Source organism: Lycium barbarum, chromosome 8 (assembly GCF_019175385.1).
Source record: "Lycium barbarum isolate Lr01 chromosome 8, ASM1917538v2, whole genome shotgun sequence".
Taxonomy (NCBI): Eukaryota; Viridiplantae; Streptophyta; class Magnoliopsida; order Solanales; family Solanaceae; genus Lycium; species Lycium barbarum.
Window position 1 is genome coordinate 14,228,159 of NC_083344.1, and position 14,125 is coordinate 14,242,283.

The window sequence follows — 14,125 nt, forward strand, 5'->3', positions numbered from 1 at the left end:
TCCAATACTAGCATGATAAATGTTATTGTAAGAAAACTCAATAAGAGGCAAGTGATCATCCCAATTACTTTTGAAATCAAGGACACATGCCTTCAACATATCCTCAAAGGTCTGAATGGTACGCTCTGCCTAGCCATCTGTCTGAGGATGAAAAGTTGTGCTAAGATTAACCTTGGTACCCACTCCTTTCTGAAAGGATCTCCAAAAATTTGTTGTGAACTGGGCACCATGATCTGAAATAATGGACACTGGAGTCCCATGAAGTTTGACAATTTCACAAATATACAACTTGGCATAGTCCTCCGCTGAATCTGTTAAGGGCTATGTATGAGCAGGACCTCTGATTTTCTGTGGAGGGATCTAAAGAACTGTACAATAAAGGGTGTGAGCTAGAAAAGCATGAGGGGTAGGGCCCGAAGAGAAGTATTTTCGAGGAAAGGAACGTCAGCTTTGATGGTCTCGATGGATATCCGGGCATTCATGACACTCTCCGCTTCCACAAGTTAGAGTTTTTGAAAAATCCTGTGGGGTCCTACATCCCGGCTCTTGTTCAAGAATTTAACGCTTCTTACGGGGCTGCTGTATTCAAGTGCCGACCAGGAATGAGGTAGTAGTGCGCAAAAAGAAGATTGATGTTTCTTCGATGGCCATCAATACAGTACTATTCGGGGAGGATTATATTGCGCCTACAGCGGCGAAAGAAGGAGAGTTTGTCTACAAAATTGCACAGAAAGATATAATATCGGTCAGAAAATGGGTGGCCTCAATGATTGCACGGTCGGCAGATCCCGAATGGGCCATAGTGCCAAAGTTGACAGCCACTACGAGGATTTGGAAAAACACCCTCACACCTGAGACAAAGTTTTGATGCCAGATTATTCTTTTCCGCATCCATCCTACCCAGGCAGATAATTATGTGATGCCGGACAGAGCTGTTCTTGTGGCTTCCCTTATGTCGAGGTATAAGATCAACATCGGAAGATTGGTAGAAGCAGATCTCCGGGAGAGAGCCACCCAACCAGCCACTTCCCTAATTCATCCATGTTTGCTCACGTTCTTATGCCTGCGCGAGGGACCAGAACCCCTCCCCTTTATCGACCACAGTGTGATCGCCAGGAACATCTATGACATCACAAAGGGAAGAGATGATATGTTGAGCCAAGGTACAATGCCATCTGCCTTGTCTTCTGATGTGTCGGAGGGGCTAATGGGATCAGATGTTTTACCCTTGGCTATCATGGGTGTTGAGGAAGCTGCTGCGAGTCAGCCTACAGATTCTGAGGCTCCACCGGCTGACTATGCTACACAGCCCATGCTAGCTCCAGCTCCACCTACTTCGGGTGGTCCTACCTCTTCCACTGGAGCGAGCCCAGCACCGGCTCAGCCCATACCGAGAGTCCCACCCGAACTTGCGAGAAAAATGATTTTCAACCGGGAGAATTTTGGGGCAGTGGTCTTGCAAGCAGATAGAACAGATAGGCAGGTCAAGCAGCTCATGACCAAGCTGAAATTGTACACAAAAAGGGCTATTGATGCAGCGTTGAGGCTGATAAAAGAACAGATGGTTGATGACCATCTACAGATCCACTCTCGAATAGATGGTATTGAGAACAGAATGACGGAGCTGACTAGGACACACCCCGCTGCGGAATTGGGCATAGTTCGGAATGAGTTGCGGACACTAAAGGATGATGTGCAGAAATTGAAGGCACATGAAGTGGTTGTTGTGACGGACCAATTTTGAAAGTACACATAGCGTTGGTACAAAGCTTATACCAGCCGGTTCAGAGTCTACTCGGGGATGACGAGATCGAGGACACGGTTGATGAAGAGCAAGACGAGGAGTTGGAAGAGGATACCCACTCTTTGGCTAAAGGAAAGCGCAGGAGAGCCACGCCAAAGGATGAAAATATCGATCCCATTCCCAAGAGTCTTGATCCGTTTGATGCTTTGTGCCCGCAGAATGAGGAGGAGGAGCGACGAACATTGAAGAAGATCCGTCATGAGTCCCGGATGGGTTCTGACACCACTGGAGCGACTTCTAGCTCAGCCCATCCCATTGAGCCATCTCACCATACTTCTGCTCCACCCACTGAGACTGGGACTTCTAGTGTTGGCTAGCCTAATACCACCATTGCTCCTACTTCCGAGGTTACCCAACCTCATGATGCAGTAGTAGATCCAAGCGCCTAGTGCGCTCCAGGGAGGCCCTCCATTCTATTGATGGACTATATAGATGCTTTGAGGGCAATGCATGTTTCTAAGTTGGGGGTGTAGGGTAATTGCTGGTATTATTGGTATTTTTTTGGTATATCGAATATTGTTTGTTATTGTTTTTGCTTTTGTTGGTATTGTTTTTAATTGTGATATTATGTATGTGTTTATGACCCTCTTCGGCTGTTCTTTGCCATGTGTTCTTTTCCCGAAGAATGTTATTTTTATGTTGAACCTGGAATGTTTAGGATGTTTAGCTAAGAGTAAAGTAATGATGAATTAAGTGGTGGGGGTCACTTCCGTGTTTTCTAGCATATATAAAAGTGTTTTTACAAGTCGATGATATCCCTTCGAAAAATAATTTGTGATGTACATCAAGAATGGGTTATTGATATTGACATGTATGGTTCTTTTAATGACATTGCAAATAAAGGGTGTCCATGTGTGTGAAATCTTCAAACGGAAGTGAAGTCAGAGTATTTAAACAATCCTTATGCCATTGTGTTTTGAGTTCTTAGTTTCTATTTGTGTATGATGCTTGTAATCTAGAACTTGCCCGGTTGGTCGTGCGTGAATTCTAAGGAGAGTTTGATTGTAAAGTTATCTTAGGCTTTCTTTGTATTGACTCCAAATCCTATTTATTTTAAATGAGCCTAGCCCGTACAGAAAATGATCCCCAGTCTCCCATTTTGAGCCTATAGACTTTTTGTTTGATTAGCCGTGAACTAACCTCCTTCCCTTCTATGAATAAACCCATTTGGCACCAAGCCCCTCCTTGACACTAAAGAATGACAAATGAGGCTAAAATCCTAAGTTGGGGGTGATAAGCGAAAGATGCGGATAATAAGGCCAAAGGCCTGTTGGGGGTGATCGTGAGTATTGCGGGGCATGATTCAGTTTGGATATAAAAAAAGTGTATATATATAGATATATACATGTATATAGATAAAAATGTGTATATATATATATATATATATATAGATATATACGTGTATATAGATGTATAAGTTCTAAATAAATCCACGCTGAAGCTGTAGGGTCAGAACTAAAAGGAAGAAAGGTGAATGAAGTCAAAATGAAGTGTCAAGGAGGGTGAGTCACCACTATCCAAATATTCATCCTACCCGTCCCTAAGCCAATGTTACAAGCCTCAAAAGTCCTAATGTGATCACAGTCGAACTGTTCAAAGTTGAAGGCATGGAAAATAAAGGCAAGCATATGGTATATGCATGTATGGTATGCAAATTTCTTTATGAGTGTGAGTGTCCTTCTGTCTCTTTAGTCTTCTGTCCCATTTATTTTGTAAATGTGTGTTGGGACATTCTTTGGTCTATGTGAGGGCGTAAGGATTGTCGATTGCGAAGTAACTGACTTTCCGGAAGTTGAAATTCATGTGCATAGAGACTCCCATACTATGATTGTGTCATTAATTGAGGTTGCATAGTAAATTGCAATTGTTCTGAAATGTGCGTCTTGTGTCACAAATATGATGTGAATAAGAGCCCAATAGTTTTCTTGGATTGAAGAGTCTGTGTTAGAAACACATGCCAAAACCACCGTAGTCATTCTTATTTTGCTAGATGTCGTGTGGTTGTAGTGAGTCTTGTTGTAGTTGCTTGAGGACAAGCAAAAGCTTAAGTTGGGGGTGTTGATGTGTCATGAATTTCGGCACATTTTATGCCTTTGTCACTAGAAGTGTTCCTTGTTTTTAAGTGTTTTTACATCGTTTCTTATGTTATTTTTGTGTTTTGTAGGGCTGGTTGACTAAGGAATGGAAATGATAAGAAATGCTGAACAACGGACAACTTGGAGCAAAAAGGACGGTCCGTAACTTGAGTTACGGACCGTAACGTGATCTGTACCAGAGAGGAAGATCCAGATACCTGCCGCTATCAAATGACGGTCCGTAACTCATGTTACAGGCCGTAACGGGTACCGTAAGCTGAGGAAAATTTCCAGTAAGAAGCCTAAGTAGTGTCACAAGTTACGCCCAGAAGGACGGTCCGTAACTCAGGTTACGGAGCGTAACGTCATGGCATAACGCATTGGCTACTAGAGACTGAGGCCATGACCTGCTGGAAGATACGGACCATAACCTGTGTTACGGTCTGTCTCAAAAAGTTGTGATGGTTGACCAATCAAGCTGACAAAGGACGAAACCAAAGAACGGACTGTAACCAGTGTTACGGTCCGTAACGATGCCGCGTAAGTGTGTTTTCATCCAGAAACTTGGCGCGATTTCTATCCCTATAAATACTTAAAGTTAGTGTTTTAATCAGATATTATGATTTTCTTTGGAGCATTAACTTTAAGCCTTAAATACTTGAAGTGGTTGGAGCATTTAAAGCACCAACTTCACTTTCATTCCATATTGTATTAGCATCGTAAGTATATTATGTTAACTTTTAAGATTTCTTTGTTAACCAAAATGATGAGTAGCTAATTTTAATTCTAAGGTTGTGGATCCCATGATGGGTATTATGTGAATGGATTTCTACTATTGATATATGCATAATGGTTGTTAGTATTTATTTTATCTTTGTGTTTGGGTAATAAGTGCAAGCATTAGCCTAAGCCATTATACTAACTTTTCTTGGGAAAGAGAGTCAGTATTGGTAAGATTGAAAAACAATGACTCGCGGCGTTAACCCTCGTTTAATAGACTAACTTAGGGATAAGAACAAGTCTAATTGGCATTATTAGTCGCTCTTCGATTTCAACTCTTTTTCATTTGGAAAAATCATAAAGAGGAAATACGGCCTAACTATTGGGAAATATAGGAAATCCTTAAGAGATCAAGTGCATACTCTTAGAACAACCATTAGAAATATATCACATTGAAACCTGAAGCATAATATCTAATCAAAATGGGGAACACAACCTTAGTCTCTCTCTCTCGCATTAAGTACAATTCAAGTCAAAGTATTCAATTACATTACTCAACAAATATTTCAAACTATTCAGAATAGGATTAAAGCCTTTAAAGACTAGTATCACATACAATTAGTACCCTTTTCTCTCCATATTCCCTGTGAGATTCGACCCCAACCTCGTTTGGGTTACTATATTTGACAACGTTCGCTTTACGCCATTAATAGGTATAATTTGAGCATATCAAATACCTGGAATGGTGGGCTTCTGACATAATTCGCTCTCTGAGCCTATCTACATCTGGAATACATAATCTACCTTGGTATCTCAAGGTACCGTCATCTCCCCCTTGTTCAAAAGTCGTCATCTTATGCTTGTGAATCCCCTCTTTCAGCTGCAACAAATAGGGATCCTTATACTGCTTCTCCTTAACTTCAACGACTAAGGCGGAAAGAGCTCTATTCTGAACAACCACACCGCCATCCTCGGAGTCCAAAAGTCAAACTCCAAGACTGGCCAAACAATGAACTTCCTTGGTCATAACTCTCTTATCTGTATCAACGTGAGCTAAACTTCCCATGGAACTCCGATAAGAGCATCGACTACAACATTTGCCTTAACTAGATGATAAATGATGTCGACATCATAATTCTTAAGCAATTCGAGTCATCTTCTCTGCCTAAGATTCAGCTCTCTTTGCTTGAAAATATACTGCAGGCTTTTGTGGTCAATGAAAATATCCACATGCACTCCATGTAAATAATACGCCATATCTTAAGTGAAAAAATCACAGTTGCCAATTCTAGATCATGAGTCGGATAATTCTTTTCATGAGCCTTAAGCTGTCTAGATGCATAAGCCACAACTTTACCATGCTGCATTAAAATACATCCGAGACCAATTCCCGAAGCATTACAATATACAACGAACCCTTCGGTTCCTTCTTCAACTGTCAACACTGGAGCAGAAGTCAATCTCTTCTTCAACTCTTCAAAACTCTATTCACATGCATCTGACCATTGAAACTTAACCTTCTTCTGAGTCAACCTAGTCAACAGAGCTGAAATATAGGAAAATCCCTCAACAAAACTCATATAATAGCCTACCAAACCCAAGAAACTTCTGATATCTAATGCTGAGGTGGGTCTGGGCCAAGTTTTAACAGTCAATTTTCTGAAAATCAACCTTAACACCTTTTCCTGTAATCACACGGCCTAAGAATCCCACTAACTTAAGCCAAAACTCGCACTTTGAGAATTTTTCATTAAGCTCGCGATCCTTAAGCATCTTCAACACTATTTTGAGATGTTCTACATGATCGAGATGTTCTACATGATTCGCCTCACTATGAGAATATACCAGAACAACAGTAATAAATACAATGATAAATAAATCGAGATATGGCTTGAAAACCCTGTTCATAAGATCCATGAAAGCTGCTAGTGCATTCGTTAATCCGAAGGACATGACAAGAAATTCAAAATGGCCATAATAGGTTCTGAAAGCGGTTTTCAGAATTTCAACTTCTGTAACCTTTAACTGATGGTAGCCTGATCTGAGGTCAATCTTGGAGTAACACTGAGCACCTTGAAGTTGATCGAATAAGTCGTCTATTCTGAGCAGTGGATACTTGTTCTTAATGTTGACCTTGTTCAACTGGCGATAATCTATACACATACGCAAGGATTCATCTTTCTTTTAGACAAACAAGACCAGTGCACCCAAGGTGAGAACTTGGCCTTATAAATCCCTTGTTAAGAAGATCTTTCAACTGAACTTTCAACTCTTTTAACTCTGCTGAGGCCATTCTATACGGCAAGATAGATATCGGCTTAGTGCCGGGAAGTAGGTCAATCCCAAAGTTAATTTCCTAATCGGGAGAAACTCCAGGTAGATTATCTATAAAGACTTCTGGAAACTCACTGACGATTGGTACTGACTGGAGAGTCTGAGTCTGGGCATATGCATCCCTAACTCAAACTAAGTAGTAAATATACCCCTTGGAAATCATCTTTCTGGCCCTAAGATACGAAATAAATCTACCCCTAGGTACCGCTGACTTACCTTTCCATTTTATAAGCTGATCGGGAAAATCGAAGGTTACTGTTTTAGTTCTATAACCCACTGAGGCATAACCTGACTCGAACCAATCCATACCCATTATTATATCGAAGTCTACCATATCTAATTCTATTAAGTCTACTATGGTACTGCGGTGGTAGATTAACACTGGACAACCCCTATAGATACGACTAGGTATAACTGATTCCCAAATTTCTTAGCAATATAAGGGGTTATATGAGATAGGGTGGATCGGGTCCATAAGAGCAAAAACAACAAAGGTGAAGACTTCTAGCATACCCGTGATAACATCACCACGAGTCTCTGTATCTTGACGTCCTGACAGAGCATACAGACAGTTCTGACCACCATCCGTATTACAAGATTTTGCTGCCCTATGCCTTTGCTGGGCTTGGAAACTTTGAGGAGCTATTGAATTAGTAGACTGAGCTACATTACCATTACCTCCGGCATTCTATCTACCTGACGAACGATCCTGCAGAAAGTGACCTGGCAGAACACACCTAAAACAACCATCCATGCTCGAACAACATACTCTTGAGTGCTTCTTACCACAACTGTTGCAAGTACGGTGTTGGAAACCACGCCCAGTCATGCTAGCCTATGAATGTAAGCCTGTTGTTTCGAAGTTTCGGCCTTTCTGATTAAACTTGGACCTCTGAGATGAAGCACTAGTTGTAGAGGGAGCGGACCCTGATGACCTACTCTTAAAGAACTTACGATTGCCACCTCCTTAAGACCCCCCCCCCCCACCTAAATGAAATTACCAGCAAACTTAGCCCTCTTGTTGAATTCTCTATCTTTCTGCTTTTGCAGGGCTTCTTCTTCCTTCAACCTAGTCTCATTACCTTGCACAAATGCCGATATCTTGGAAATAGTCATCTTGTTATTCTGAGCGGCTGTATTGGCATTCCTATGCAATTCAGGTTTAAGGCCAAGTACAAACCTCCTAACCACGACCCTCATTAGGAACTGTCACGACTCAAACCGATAAGCCGTGACGGGAGTCTGACCTCTAGCGACCAAACACCCGTAAACACGTATCTGAAACATACTGAACATCAAAAGCCCATAAATGGCATAAACTGATCTCTTAAGAGAGATACATCAGAACTCACAAGCATCTATCCATTGGAACTTAGCTGATTTCTGAGTCAATTTGGTCAATGGGGATGAAAGAGAGGAAAATACTTCTACAAACCTTCTATAATAACCTTCCAAGCCTATGAAACTACGTATCTCCGTTGGTGCCATGAGCCTTGGCTAATTATTCACAGCCTCAACCTTCTGGGCATCCGCTCTAACGCATTCCTCTGAAATAATGTGACCCAGAAAAGCCACAGAGTTCAACCAGAACTCACACTTAGAAAACTTGGCATACCACTCTTTACCTAGAAGAATTCCAAGCACTGTTAGCAGATGTTCTGCATGATCGGCTTCTGACGGCGAATAAACCAGAATATCATCTATGAACACAATCACAAACCAATCTAGAAAGGGCCTGAATGTGCAATTCATCAAATCCATGAATACGGCTGGGATGTTAGTCATCCCGAATGACATAACACGAAACTCATAGTGGCCATATCTAGTCCGGAATGCCATATTCGGAATGCCATCTTCCTTGACCCTAACCTGGTAATATCCCGATCTCAAGTTTATCTTCGAGACATTTTTTGTGCCTTGCACTGATCGAATAAATCAACGTGGGAGCGGATACTTATTTTTTATAGTCACCCTATTCAGTCGCTTATAATCAATACACATTCACAAGGAGCCATCCTTCTTTCTTACAAATAGCACCGGCGCTCCCCACGGTGATGTACTATGCCTGATAAAGCCCTTCTCGAGCAAATCTTTGAACTGCTCTTTCAATTCTTTCAACTTCGTAGGTGCCATCCTATAAGGAGGAATAGGTATTGGCTGAGTGTCCGGTAATAGGTCAATAGTAAAATCAATCTCCCTCTCTGGGGGAATGCCTGAAAGCTCATTTGGAAATACTTCTGGGAACTCATTAACCATAGGAACAGACTAAAGAGTCAACGACTCTGCTTGCACATCTTGAACTCAAACTAGGTGAAAAATATACCATTTTCAGATCATTCTTTATGCCTTAAGGTAGGAAATAAACCTACCCCTAGGCGAAGCAGCATTGCCCTTCCACTCTAGGACGTGCTCACCTGGAAAGTGGAATCGAACCATCTTTGCTCTACAATCAACATTAACATAACAAGAAGCCAACCAGTCCATGCCCATAATAAATCAAAATCAATCATAGCTAACTCAATCAGATCTGCCATAGTATAGCGGTCAAAAACTATAACAACACAGTCTCGGTATACCCGCCTAGCTATAATCGGATCACCAACTGGCGTAGACACCTCAAAAGGTTTAATCAGCTCGGGCTCTATCCCAAACTTGCCGGCAACAAAAGGCGTAACATATGATAAAGTGGAACCTGAATCAATCAATACATCAACATCATGGGAGGAGACTGATAATATACCTGTAACAACATTGGGAGACGTATCGCGGTCCTGTCTACTAGCCAATGCATACACGCGGTGCTGAGGATCGCTCGAGCTGGATGCTACACTCCTCCCCCTACCTCGCCCTGCTGGCGACTGAAAAACTTGCCCTGAAGGGCGCAATGCAGAAGATGAGCCAGCCACAGACCCTGTAGGCTGAACCATACCTGAACCAACCCCTATCGGGCACTCCCTCATCCTGTGGCCTGGCTGTCCACAAGCATAGCAAACATCTGAACCCAGCTGACACTGGCCTGCATGTAACTTGCCACACTGGGTACATCACGGCAAAGGGGGCCGCATATGACCTGACTCTGGTTGGTACTGAGAGCCTGACGCTTTAGAACTCTGGCCCGCTCTGGAATAAAAGGACCGGTCAAACCTCGGGCTTGCAAATTGCGGAGGTGCACTCCCTGTCGGCTGATAAGAATACCTGGGATGCTGCTGTCTCTGTCCTCTCCTGAATTCACTAACCATCCCAAAATATCTAGCCTTCTTACCACGTCTCCGGTTACGCTCACGCTCTATCCTTCGCTGGCATTTACGATCCTCCAAATTCTGTGCATACACCTGTATACGGGAGATGTCCATGCCTGGCTGTAGTGCAGCAGTCGTGCACTCATCTATCAAGTGTGGCCCTAGACCGACCACAAAGCAATGAACTCTATCCTCCATCTCAGCCACCATGACTGGGGCATATCTAGCCAGGGAATTGAAATGTACATAATACTCTTGCACATTCATATTGCCTTGTTCAATACATAGGAACCAATCTGCTCGGGTCTATCGGACCTCTGGAGGTAAGTAATGGCGAAGAAAAGCATCTGAGAGCTCTCGCCACACAGTTGGAGGGGCATTTTCTCCCCTAGATAACTCTCATGCCTGATACTACTGTATCGAAATATCCCGGAGTCTATATGAAGCCAACTCCACTGACTCAACCTCATCCGCGTGCATAACCCTCAAGGTCCTTTGCATACCATCAATGAAATCCTGGGGGTCCATATTTTACTTTACCACAGAAAACTCAGGAGGACTTAACCCAAGGAAGGTCTTAACCCTCGAACTACTGGCCCTGTCTGCCAGGTCAACACCGACTCCCTACCGCTGAGCCTGGACAGCTACTAATCTGGTCAATAACCGTACGACATCCCGTACATCCTGGCCCTCTGCATCAGGCTGAGGAACTGGGGCTGGGGCTGGAGGCAGGGTATGCCATGTCTCAGACGGCCCCTCACGCTGAATCTCATCCTGGGCCCTCTTAGCCTGCCGAGTACGGCTAGTGGCCCCACCTATCGCTCTTTTGCCCTTCTGGGCAGCTGAAGCTTTCTTGCAGGGCATCACTGAAATCAAAACAATTCATCAAAAGCGTACGCTTAACACAGGGCTCTATCGCACAATCTAAGAGAGAAAGAATGACAACATCCTAAATGTCCTGTAGCCTTCTGTTTATAAGTGTGGTGCATAACACGCCTATAAATAAGACTCTACTAGACACGGTCTGTAGACAATCCTAGGATGGAACTGCTCTAATACCATTTCTGTCACGACCCAAACCGATGAGCCGTGACGGGAGTCTGATGTCTAGCGACCAAACACCCCTAAACACGTAGCTGAAACATACTGAATATCAAAAGCCCATAAATGGCATAAACTGATCTCATAAGAGAGAAACATTAGAACTCTGTACAATCTGCATATATATATATATATATATATATATATATAGACACACACAACATGTGGAAGAACAGTGCAAGCCAACTAGGCTACTACATATACTGTACACAAAAGAATAGAAGCCGACAAGGCTACATCATCTGACTACTACATACCACTGTATATAGACATCTACTGGAATAAAAGCTGTAGAAAGAACGGGACAGGGGCCCGTCATACCCATGTACAAACACATCTCAAAAGGGGCGTACCAAAACTGGCTGTAGCACCGGATCAAATGGAGCGTACTGACCACTGCTAGATCTAGAGGTCCTACTGAGCTGGACCACCTATCTGTCTCCCTGTACCTGCGGGTATGAATGCAGCCTCTCGAGCAACGGGGAGTCAGTACGGATAATGTACTGAGTATGTAAGGCATAAGAACAACATATATACATAAGAATCATAGATAAGATCTAAACTCATAAACTGAAATGACTGAATGTATGCACTTGTATGAACTAGTATCTGCCTAAATATGCATAAATCTGCGTAATTGACAATGCCTCTATGGGCACATAATATGCATGCTCATACCTATGAATGATGGTCGTGCATCTATATGTGTGCGTATATAATGCCTGATATGCATGCGTATATAACGCCTGTAAGCCTCTATGGCATCTCGTCATATCATATTGGCTCTCTGTGGCCATAATTAATATCATCACCATAGTAGTAATGCATATATAACGCCTATATATCTCCTTATACTTTACATATATCTAATATTCGCATATATAACGCCTTCTAGTCACGGGTCAATGTACATAAATATATATAATGAATGTAATGCATGACTACACTGTATGCACAGAACTGGCTATATAAGACTGGACCTATGAATAGAAGGTTTACTCATAAATGGGGTACATAAACATCAAAGGCTGAAGTACTTCTAATGCTTCTAAGAGTAGAGTAATATAGAAGCTCGCATTACTCGCTTGTTAGATCATATCATAGGATCATGCCAAAAGAAGGAAAGAATAGCCTTAAATACCTGGAAGTATACTCAATCGTCCAACTTCTACCTCTCGAACTTGCAAGTCTACGATTGAGATAACATAGGTCTTAATTAGGCTATTTACTTCGCTTACTAACCATCCTCAAATACGTATAAAGCTCAACAAACAATAGCCAACAATTTCCTTTGGTAAGCTTACAACTCTCCAACTTCTCATTCGATCCCACATCAACCAAAATACTCACATCAACAATGACAACATATATATATATATATATATATATATATATATATATATATATCAAAATATATGTAAACCTGTTTCCAATCATCTCCTAAAATAACCCTATATCCCTACATTGCCCTTCATCAACTTAACACTTCCACAATTACCTCCTCTTCACTTAACATCACTAAAACTCTTGAGAACCAACTTACATATAAGGGTAGAAATAATTTACATACCCTGAGGGGTCAAGAATCCCAATAATCACTTCAACTTCAACTCCCCAAACTTCACAACCTTGAAGAAACCCTAGAAGCAACCTTCTTCTTCACCATCTCGGGTTTACGGGGTCCGAGTCTTGTCAAATCGTCACTAATATGATGAAAATTGTTGGGAGAGAATATCTTAGGGGTTTTCTGATTTGGAAAGGAGTAAAATATGGAATAGGTTCGTGACACACCGATTTATACTTGGAAGCCAAAAAGGCTACAGCGGTCCGGTTCGACGAGCGGGTCGATGGCCCGTCGACGTGTCGACGGTCCGTCGACTTGCTTCGTCGACCTGCCCCTGCAGATGCAAGGCTGCGGGAACCTATCGACACTGCATGTCGACTGTCTGTCAAAGACGTCAATGACCCATCAACGATGACTGGTGTCCTGCAGGTTTTTCTAATTTAGTTCGAATCGCGTCGATTCGATTCGCTCAACTTTTAACTCTATAAATTGTTAGGGATATTTGCTGGTACCCTCATACACTAGGTAAGGCATTTTCTACCTCCAAACTCGGGCTCGAGTCTCTATTCCAAGTGCATATACCTAACTAGGAAACTATAGGTTCTACCACTATGAACACGAGGGGTGTAACAGGAACCATGTGAGGAGCATGTCTGGACAATGACATGAACTTGAGATAATAGTCCTAAATAGTTATGTCATTCAACCTTAGATTCTCAAACTCAATAGCCTTTGCTTCCCTGACTTTGATTGGCATGACGTGCTCCATGAAAGCGTCTGCAGATTCATCCCAAGTAGCAGGAAGTGTATACTCCCCTCGGGACTGTTCCCATGTCCCATACCAAATATGGGCCACATCTTGCAGCTGGAAAGCTCCAAATTCTGCTGCCTCTATATCAATAGCATGCATCACACAAAATACTTTCTAGAGTCTATCAATGAAATTTTGTGGGCCCTCATCCTTCTTTGACCAGGTGAACACTGGCGGCTTTATCCGCAGAAACTCCTGAGTCCTAGAATTGTTTGACCCACTACTAGCACTCGAGCTAGGGGTCGTTTCTTGTCGTTGGGCCTGGTTTTCCAATATCTAAGTGAGTAGCTGAATAGCTCTTTTAACATCCACATCCGAAGCATTGGAAGGTGTAGCGGTAGCATTAGATAGGGCGACTGTCTGAGCTTGAGTGTTCTCTTCTGTAGCTGCATCAACGGTAGCCCTCTGGCTAGTAGCTATATTCCTCTTGTTGTACTTTTTTTTTAGCCATTTCTGAAATACGCAATTCGCACGAGT